Source organism: Miscanthus floridulus, chromosome 14 (assembly GCF_019320115.1).
Source record: "Miscanthus floridulus cultivar M001 chromosome 14, ASM1932011v1, whole genome shotgun sequence".
NCBI classification, from domain to species: Eukaryota; Viridiplantae; Streptophyta; class Magnoliopsida; order Poales; family Poaceae; genus Miscanthus; species Miscanthus floridulus.
The window spans coordinates 92,778,240-92,783,704 of record NC_089593.1 but is presented as its reverse complement, the minus strand read 5'-3'; the positions used below and the strand labels follow the sequence as shown (position 1 = coordinate 92,783,704).

Here is a 5,465-nt window from a genome sequence, read left to right as displayed (position 1 = left end):
TAATTAGTGAATGACAATAATTTGTCATTTGACTTTGTGGCTATGGAGCTCTCACGTGGAGAGAGATGACGTGCTGGAAGGGCAACTTGGACTTCACGACGCTTGTTGGACGTGATGACCGGGTGGATCCTAGTAAATGTTATTTGGGTACATTAGTGTGGGTCAAGAAATAATGGATGACACGCGAATTTCTATGAGCTGTTGCGGTCGGTCATCTTCGTTTGCTGCCAACTTGACTTGCTTGACACGATAAAGTAAAAGCACTGTGTCTTGCCAAAAAATATACTGAAGCGTGCTTCGCGGGCTTGCGAGTGCCGAGTGCGCGCATGGGAAATTGAGGAGAAGAATAATAAGAGCTGGAGTTGGATCAGGATGAATGAAAGTGATTTGGGTTGCGGGAGAATACTTGGACAAGGAATAAATTAGAGCTCAAAAATGAGAATTAGTGCAATAAAATTTAATTTTTCATTTTACCACATGCAATAATACATACACATGATGCTCATAACATGGTTTAGTGTTTTGATTAAGGCGTAACACCGAGGGTGTTACAAATCTACCCCCTAAAACAAAATCTCGACCCGAGATTTCATGTGTCTAGTGTGAGAAAGAGATAGGGAAATACATTTCGACGCAGCAACTAACTATCAGAACTAGAGAGGAGGTGGGGGTAATGCTTCAATAGGTAACTCTTTTGTTCCCACGTGGCTTCGTCCTCTGAATGGTTTTGCCACTGCGCCTTGTAGAACTTTACTACTCTGTTCCTAGTCACTCTCTCCTTCTCATCCAAGATTTTGATAGGGTGCTCCACATAAGTCAAATCTGGCTGGAGGGGGAGCTCTTCAATTTCCACAGCTTCATCAGGAACCCGCAGACATTTCTTCAATTATGAGACGTGAAACACATTATGTACTGTAGATAAAATATCAGGCAGCTGGAGACGATAAGCAACTGGACCACACTGCTCCAGAACCTTGTACGGACCCACATACCGAGGGGCTAGCTTGCCATGGACACCAAACCGATGCACCCCTCTCATAGGAGATACTTTGAGATACACATAATCCCCAGCTGCAAACTCCAAAGGTCTTCTTCGCTTGTCAGTATAAGCCTTTTGTCGGTTCTGAGCTGCCTTCAAGTGGCTTCGAATAATGCTTACTTTCTCTCGAGCCTCTTTTATGAATTCAGGCCCAAAGTACCCACGGTCTCCTACTTCAACCCAGTTCAGTGGCGTTGTACACTTCTGCCCATATAGAGCTTCAAATGGTGCCATGCGGATGCTCTCTTGGTAGCTGTTATTATAAGAAAATTTAGCTAACTTCAAGCATGCGTGGACCTGCAGTGAACCATTTTAAAAGTTCATGGACAAAAAGCCGACGCAAGTTTATGGACAAAAAAATGCAAGAGTCAAAGTTGATGGACCTAGATGACACAAAACGAAAGTTAATGGACCCAAAAATGCAATTTCAATGTTGATGGACCTAGATGACACTTCACCGAAAGTTAATGGACCTCCGGTGTATTTTACTCTAAATAAATTCATGTCACATAATAAATGTGCCAATTCCTACTAAGTTCACAAATTTAGTCTCACCTGAAATTACTTTAAATTGCTTTTGCATGCACGTATAATGATCTCAACTACTAAAGTAAATGGAATTTGTATTGGATTGCCCCAAGCTAGTTGTGATGGCTTCCACACCAGCGCTAACTCACCATGCCTGATCAAGGCACCAAAAACAAATGGTGATTATTTTTATACAGAATACAGCATATGCACAACCCATATGTAACAATATCTAACTTAAAGTTCACTTCATGAATCTTTGATCCAGCAGGGAAGCCTCTCATCAATCATTAACTGGAGCAATGAAAAATAGTAGAGGGAGGTAATGCTACCTCTGCCTGGCAAGTGGCAACGAAGTATCTAGTCAGTCATTAGCAAAGACCATGTTTCAAGTAGGAAGGGGGTCAGTTTACTGGCTACGTCAGTCCATTTAGAAATTATGAAATAAACTCTGTAGAAGATCACATGCTTGTTGCTACTTCTATGTAATATAATTTCAGAGAAACTGATTAGAGGATGAGAACATTGTTAGTAAGACGTTGTTTCATCATAAAGGAGATATAAATTTGTAAGAAGGATCGGCGAACTAATATGATCTTTAAAGTGATTGACATGTACTCCTATGTACCAAAAGAACCGGTATTTGCGGAGCTACCTGTTGGGCATGACCGAATTTCTGAATAAGGGATTCCTTTATCTCTACTCCCCCATATCCTCATAGTAGAAACAACTGAATGGAAACATATAAGAGTCTACGCTTCTTATGTGAGTATAGTTAACAGGATTCGATGGAAACAAATGAATCTTCAGAAAAATAGACACTTATTACAGTTGCAAAAGTATATTAGCAGAAATACATAATATTCTGTTCAAAAGGATACAGCTTTCTTCAACAGAGATGTTGTTTGACTCATAAATTGGTGAATTTTCAGCACCATCACCCTTGTCCAACTTGACCTCAAAACAAATCAGTCTATATAGCTGCAACACTTATCTTGATCTGCATGGAAGCATGTAATAGCCAATCCTTTCCAAACTACGTCATCTTCTGCATGGAAGCATCGTATGTATGATGTACAAAAAAGCAAAAATATGGAAAAAGCAGTACTGAAAATTCACTTGACCAAAACAACAAACAGCTCGTTTTTGCCTAGTTTCGTCACACATAATTAGAAAAAGTCACAGTTTTAAAGTGCACCAGACACTGAAAAGGTGCCTTTCTTCCTGTCCCAAACTACCCAGGGAAACAAAAATGGCAAACAAAAAACTTCACTAATCAACCTGATATACAAACGCACATATTAGTCCAAAAGAATAATCCCTTGTTTTTTTGCCTAGTTTCGTCACTCATAATTAGGAAAAGTCACAGTTTTAAAGTGCACCAGACACTTAAAAGGTGCCTTTCTTCCTGTCCCAAACTACCCAGGGATACAAAAATGGCAAAAATATACTTCATTAATCAACCTCATATACGAACGCACATTCTAGTCCAAAAGAATAATCCCCCGTTTGTTGCCCAAAGTTGCACCAAAGCGCCATGGTCCAAAGTTCCTGAACACTACAAATACCGAGAGAAGCCACATGTCTGCAAAAAAATTTGCCCAGCTCCAGACCGCGTCAAGGCAACTTGACTAACACAGCATTGCCAAAAATATGAGAACCCTATCCAAATGATAGTTGGTTAACAGCAAATCATTCTCAATCTGCCAAAGCAGTACTGAATCCAAATCCAAACCCCAACTCACTCCCCACGCATTCTGTCAGAATTCAGGGCAATCCTTTGGAATGTTGCAAACTGAATAAAAACATTGATGTAATTTTTTTTCATCGGTATTCATATCATACCATTTTTTACCAAGGGATGTCAAATTTGCCATATTATCAACTTCAGATGAAACAATCAATAACAGTAGAGTTCATTGGGAAGGTTAATTTGCAGAGCTGATTCAACTGTCTGTAAACAGGAATGAGAAAGGCGCAGTCTCAGGCAAATGGATAAAATTACTTACTCAATTTTTGACTCTACCATAGCCTAAATAAGATTGTGCACAGCCATGCCGCACTCTGACAAAAGAAACTTAAACCAGAGGTGTGTCCTACATATATGAAGCTGTGATTACTGAAAGATGAGGCATACTTATACATTCAGTTAGAAGGTCACACACACACATTCAGTTAATAGGAATATTCAGTGAAAAGGCATCATGATTAAAAGAGCTAAGCCTATCGCTGATGGTTGAGCTTTTCATATGACTGATCATATATCAAGAATTTGAAAGATGCTTATATAATAGTGTCAAGTTTCAATACACACCTGCACAAAGCTTGAGAGAGATCTGTATTTATGAAGAGTGGTCTGCACAGATTAAAAATTGAAGAATACATTAAGTGAATATTATCAAGGACTTGTCAGTCTGCATAAACAAGACAAGCGAGGAAAAAACCTCAACGTTCCATACTGTCTAAATAATGTAGACATAAGTGAATTATGCATAGACATAAATGGAGAAAAACCTCAGGTTCATGAAATTATTCTCCCAAAAGGATTAAGTTTGCACATATTACATATGGCTGATGACATCAATTTTGAGATAGCTCAAATAGAAAAATAGGTAAAAATTTGACAAAAAATTATAATTCTCTAAAAAGATATAGAATCATAGCAACATAGAGATTCAGTTAATAAACGCCCTTGTGGATTGAACTGGTACAACCTACGGGAGCTCGATATGGTGTTGTGCATGCAAAGGTCTAGATATCAGTTAAAAAGGATGTGTATATAGTAGTTAGCAAACAACAATTGGAAATCCCTTACTCAGGTATATCCGACAACAAAACAAGTCGTGTTTACATTTGCAGTATAGTGCTGAGAAAGCAAATTGGTTAACCTGCTTGGCACTACTTTTACGTGCACTGCAGGTCAAGGAGCTTGGAATTTATTTACTGAATACCGACAAATACGCATTGTGCGATTCACAAATTGCTACTCCTAACAAATTGAATAGGAAATAGCTAAGCCAAGAGATAGAGATTGAATGTCTGAATTTGAACTTACAGAAGTTCAGACAAACTCGGGGTTCAGCTCGGAATCGAAGCCTCAGACTACGGACTTGCCTAGCTGATGCGTGTTGCCGGCCTGCCGCCCTCCGCGGCTCCGCCCGACGCGACGCCCCGACCAGCGGCCGAGTGTCCCTGCTGCTGAGTCCGCCCTGGCGGCGCGCTGCTGGTCCCATCGATGCCGCCCTGCCGCTGAGTCCGCCCGTGCAGCGGTCGCCATCGCCGTCAGCCGGTCGCTGGCCACTCGGAGACGGCGCTAGGGTTTTGGTGCCCTGCCGCTGAGTCCGCCCGTGCCGCGGTCGCCGTCGCCGTCCGCCGGCCACCTGTCAATCAGAGACGGCGCTGTCAGGCCCGGGTTTGGGAGTCGCCGCCGCCCGCCACTTGGAGACGGCGCTAGGGTTTAGGAATCGCCGCCGCTTGCTAGATCAGGAGTAATCGAGACCCAGGGTCGAGGATGAGACTGGCGAGTGCGTTGTGCTGGACGGGAGCAGTGGAGCGGGACTTTCGCGAGGGAACGACGCGATGGCGTGACTGGCGGCTTGGGGTGAGCGCGTGACTATCGGTCGGTTACGCGAGGGGAGCGAGGTGAAACAGCCGGTGAACGATTTTCTGATATATATAGAGAGAGAGGGATTTGCGGGTGCGGGGCGGGAGTGTGACAGAGAATTTTGGCCATTGGGCCATCCGGTACCGGGGGACCAAAAAGAGCAGGAGCATGTTATTCTTGGGCTGATTTGTTGTACAGTATTTAGTTTGGCTGTTTTTCAATATACATACATGTATATACACTACATATATGACTTTTTCTAACAAATTTGGGTATTCAACTGAATACCATTAA

General features: G+C 42.1%; 1 long non-coding RNA gene across 3 annotated transcripts; it reads right to left on the bottom strand.

The window, feature by feature from the left end:
• Positions 1 to 1,319: 1,319 nt before the first annotated feature.
• Positions 1,320 to 5,193, bottom strand: LOC136505756 (uncharacterized). 3 transcript variants are annotated; one of them, XR_010771304.1, is made up of 4 exons: positions 4,623 to 5,193; positions 3,882 to 3,923; positions 3,577 to 3,663; positions 1,320 to 2,615 (listed from the first exon to the last, which is right to left on the bottom strand). It is a non-coding gene; the product is annotated as an uncharacterized lncRNA (long non-coding RNA). The 3 variants fall into 3 exon arrangements; XR_010771305.1 differs by lacking the exon at positions 3,577 to 3,663 and having other exon boundaries at positions 1,320 to 1,905; positions 2,223 to 2,615; XR_010771303.1 differs by lacking the exon at positions 3,577 to 3,663.
• Between the last annotated feature and the right edge of the window lie 272 nt (positions 5,194 to 5,465).